The following is a 5,381-nucleotide window of genomic DNA, read 5'->3' as shown; positions in this document are numbered from 1 at the left end:
GCAACGACCATGCTTATATACTATCTGTAGAAGGCCTTCTTGTAAAAATTCTTTATACATCTACACAGAATAAAGTGACCTATTTCTGGATAATTGAAGTTACTCCTGATTATTTTCATGAACAGAAGAATGCAGTGACACAGATACTGCAAGAAAACACGTAACTTGGACAGCATTTTTGATTTTTGAAAGCTTCATATAATTTTATTGATATGTTGTTATCCTTCTAATTATCGTTTACTTCATTCACATTCCATGAACATACATTGGATTCAAAAAACATATACCAATTGATCACGATATTATTCTATATATGAAATCGTGAAATTTTGGGAATATGTATGTATGTATCTATATAGGTGTGTATGTGCATGTGTATACACACATATCTACTAGTGGATGAAGCAACACACACAAAATAAACAAATGATGACAAAAGTGTTAGAGCCATAGTCTAGTCATGTTAGAGATACTACAGAGGCCAAAAATAGAGAGAAGTTTAACTCTATAATAGGCTGGCATTTGAGCTGGCTTGTAGGGAACCACAGGGAAAGAAATGCGGAGAAAAGGCAATTCTAGAGAGTGACAAGAAAGCATCTAAGGAGAAACATTGGGCAGGCAGCCTATGTCACTTGCGTGCTTTGTTGGGTTCATTATCTTCTGCTGCTTTGTTCTCAATGTGGTCTTTCAGAAAGTTTCCCTACCAGTTTGAGACCAATGAGACAGAGGCATTTAGAGAGCACTGGAACTACATTGGAAATGGACATTTTCATATAAAAAACTTCAGCAGCCACTCCCTTAAAAATGCAAGAAGAGGGGCTGGCCCCATGGCATAGTGGTTACGTTCAGTATGCTCTGCTTCAGTAGCCCGGGTTCACGGGCATGGACCTATACCACACATCAATCAGCAACCCACACATAAAGTAGAGGAAGATTGGCATAGATGTTAGCTCAGGGCTAATACTCCTCAACAACAACAACAAAAAGCAAGAACAATTAAATGTATTAGAGGAATAATCATCATTATCATAATTGATATTTACTAAGCACTTACTATGTGGTAGGCACTGTTCTAAGGGCTTTACATGTAATTAGTTCATCTAATTCTCACTACTTCCCAACAGAATAAAAAGAAGGAAAGAAAGAAAATGGCCTTTCTGCAGGCACCAATCACCATTGCTGGTTCTTTGTTCTATCCCACCTGGCCTGATGTCTTCACCAGAAACTGATGAAAATATAGCAGACTCCACTCACATACAAGACTCCACTCACACGCATATACAGACACGGACCAAGGCCCATACAGTCACACACATACATACATGTAAGCATTGCACTATGGTAGAGACTGGGTAACACCACCCAGATCCTCCCCCACCTTCGGAATTGCTGGGAGTCCCGATGGCTCTCTTCAGACTTCAGATGGTTCACTTTACCCTGTACTGTGGAACCCCAGTTTTCTGTGGGAGCCTGATCTGAGAAACTATGACTCAAAAAATGACTAGTTATCTAAAACAATTAAATGCAGCAGTGATACAATCAGATTTTAATTTAATACCTGATTGTATTTTGCAGCCAGCATTGATTTCCCCTTTTTCTGGTAAGAATACTCTTACTTTTGTCTGAAGAACTACCCCAATGTCTGGGGGTAACATGGAAACTAGACCTAACCAAACAAATCAATACACTCCCCTCACCATGGTTTAAGGATAAGCACACACATAGCCAGGACAGTCAAGGCTGATTTCAGGACTTTTTCTTCAAGAGCATAAGGTCTTATCTTATGCAATGAACATTCACATGTAAGTTATTGTGAAGACATACGTTTTTATTTCTCTTGGGTATCTATGTACCTAGGAGCACAATTGTGGATCACATGGTAACCCTATGTTTAACCTTTTGAGGAATTGCAAAACTGTTTTCCAAAGAGGCTACAACAATTTGCGTTCTCACCAGCAGTGTACGAGGGTTCCAATTTTTGATATCTTTGCTAACATTTATTATTATGTCTTTTTTATTATAGCCACCTTCATAGGTATGAAGTGGTGTTTCATTGTAGATTTCATTTTCATTTACTTGAAGCTAACGATGTTGAGCATCTTTACATGTGTTTATTGGCCATTTGTATATCTTCTTCTACCTGTGTTCATTGGCTACTTGTATATCTTCTTTGAACCAATATCTATTCAGAACCTTTGCTCATTTTCTTTTTTATTATTGTTAAGCTCTTTTTTTGTCTGTGAAGGGTGTAAGGTCTGTGCTTAGGTTTATGTTTTTTGCATGTGAATGTCCAGTCGTTCCAGCAACATTCGTTAAAAAGACTGTCCTTGCTCCTTTGTATTGCCTTTGTTCCTGTGTCAAAGATCAGTTGACTGTATTGATGTGGGCCTATTTCTGGGTTCTCTGTTCAGGTACACTGCTCTATTTGTCTATTCTTTCACCAGTAGCACACTCTCTTGTTTATTGTGGCTTTAAGTCTTGAGGTTGGGTAGAATCAGCCTTCCAACTTTGCTCTTCTTCAATTTTGTGTTGCCTATTCTGGGTCTTTTGGCTGTTCATATAAACTTTAGAAGTAGTTTGTTGAGATCCACAAAATAACTTACACTAAATAACTTCCTAAACATTTGTAATTACATAGAACTTGGTTTAATGGAATATCACACTATCTCATTGCACTGAGTGATCGACATATAACACAGTCACTAAAATTTTGTTTTGGAAACATCTCAATTTTTATTATATCAAACAATATATTTGAATATTGGACCCTGTCTTCCCTTTAATTTGCAGGAGATTCTTGCAATGACTTTGGACTGTAATATTCCTTAACTATTCAGTTTACTTATTGCATTAACTCTTTCTGTAGTGTATCTTTGTGGTTTAGACCTCTTAATGCCATTTTTCACAGTTGAGTATTCTAGACTCTCTTACATAAGGTTTATTTGTCTATTGCACAAATTTCTGAGCACTTACATTTTAGTCATTGACATTGACCTTGAAATAGCAGTAAATAGAAACAGATAGAACCCTGCCCCTTTGGAGCTTTCAGTGTAGGAGAGGAGATAAGACACTAATCAAAAATATCACACAAATCTGATTGTTTTCCTCCCTCCCCAGACTCTGCTCACCAGTGAGGCTTTCCTGGACCACCATTTAATATGGCAACTCCCCAACCTTGTCCTTATAGTTTTTACTCCCTTTCTTGCTTTTCTTCCCCAGAGCCCTTGTTTTCCTCTGACACTCTGCATGTTTTTCTTGTTTGCTTATTAACTGTCTCCTCCACCAGAATGTAAGTTCTTTTGGGGGCAGGAATATTTGTCTGTTTAGTTCACTGTATTATTCCCAGAGCCTAGACCAGTGTCTGGTATTCAATATGTTCATGTTAATTATTTGTTGACTGTAGGAATACATCATTCATAAAATATCAAGTATATTTTCCCAATAAATCTGTTTTTCATTTCACCATAAAACAATGACAAAGAAGTATTTTTTATGTGTTTTCAAGAAACAGCACAAGCATCATGATAGGCCAAGATGTAATGTCCCTTGATAGATTGATAAATTTCTTAAAGTATAAAAGGTACAATTATGAGCAAATTGGCTACTAACAAAAGTATTCTTCACAACATTTAAAGATATTTTGTTTTATACTAGTAAACTTGCAAAATAACACCCATTTACCACAGATAAAAAAAATTGAGAATTCCTTTGCCTCTTTTAAGTATTCCTGGAAGTATTAAGTTAGAGTATTACTGGAAGTTGCAAAAATAAAAGGTCACCTTTTTTTTTCTTTTGTTGAGGAAGATTGGCCCTGAGCTAACATCTGTTACCAATCTTCCTCTTTCTGCTTGAGGAAGATTGTTTCTGAGCTAACACCTATACCAGTCTTCCTCTATTTTGTATATGGGACACCACAACAGCACGGCTTGATGAGGTGGTGTGTAGGTCCAGCCCTGGGATCCAGGTCCGTGAACCCTGGCCTCCTGAAGCAGAGCATGCGAACTTAACCACTATGCCACTGGGCCAGCCCTAAAAAGGTCACTTTTAAAGGCAAGAAAACATGTCTTTTGTGGTTTTATACAGGGAGAGGTGGAAAGAAGAGAAGTACCTTTTCTGAAATAATAACTACATTTTGTCAACTTGGTTAAAAGATAGTTGAAAGTGGATACGTTAATAGCAGATTATTAGTTTCTCAAATATTTTTTCTGGTATTCTTGGTTTAAAAAAACAGTATGGAAAAATAGGAAGCTTACTCTTTGTCTCCTTTCAGGTAGTTTTATTCTTCTGGTTCCAAGAATAAACTTGGAGAAGACGGGTATAGTGCACCGATGCTTTTTGTTTGCTAAAAGGCATTTTTAGAGACCATCGGTTCCACTCAGCTGGAGCCACTTTGCTTACATTTTTCTCCTAAAAGTTCTTTGAATTCTTAAGTACTTTAAGTTTTTTGAGCAAAAACGATTCTGAATGTTAATAACCAGAAATTTTTATCAAGTACTTTTCTGCAGTGGCACTAGGTATGGTATTATAAAATAAGATTGAAACAAATAAAGTCTTTCTACCAGGTACCGGGAAGATTAATTTAGTTTATTTTCTTGGAATAAAACATAGACTCAGACTCCATTACTTGAAATCAAGATTGTCAATATAATAGCCTTAGCTAGATGAAACATCTGAGTTATTAAGATCATTATTACAACTGTCACTACTTTCATTATTATCATCTTTTAGAATCATGGTCAAGGTTAATCCACTAAAAGAATGAGTCATGAAAATTTTTCCAAATCTTTTTTACTTTTTTATAGTAAAAAGTTGTTTTATTTATTATGTTGTATCAATACTTCTTCATGAGACTTCTGATGCCTTAAGCTTAGAAAGGCTTCCAAAGACTTGAACTTCTCCTTCTGAAACGGCAATATCAAACAGTCTACAATGGTCTTACTAAATCCAAAATGTTTTTTACTATGTTGACAGATACAATTAGAGTCTACAGCCCAGCAGGCATAGCCAGAAAATAATGAATTCATGGTGAAACTAATCAGAAACTACCAGCTTTCTCTTTTTTCTTCATCCTCATCAAAACTAAGAACTGGGAAATAAAAACATAAGTAACAAATAACCATTCCAGAGTCCAAAATGAAAACGGCCTTTTGACTTCTCCAGTAATGAAATCCAAATGCAATGTGAAAAGAATAAATGGATCACTCAGCATATTGGTTTAATCCATTTTAGAAATGAAGGTCTTGCTTGCGTACAAGGTAAAAGGACTGCTCCCCGACCATTTCAATCAGGACTCTTGGTAGAACCAATCAACCACACACAAAATAATGGACATGTCAGATATTTCCCTGCTCAGCCAATCATACCTTTTATAAATGAAACAC

The sequence above is a fragment of the Equus caballus genome, chromosome 1, assembly GCF_041296265.1.
Source record: "Equus caballus isolate H_3958 breed thoroughbred chromosome 1, TB-T2T, whole genome shotgun sequence".
Classification (NCBI taxonomy): domain Eukaryota; kingdom Metazoa; phylum Chordata; class Mammalia; order Perissodactyla; family Equidae; genus Equus; species Equus caballus.
Note: the sequence above shows the minus strand (reverse complement) of the source record.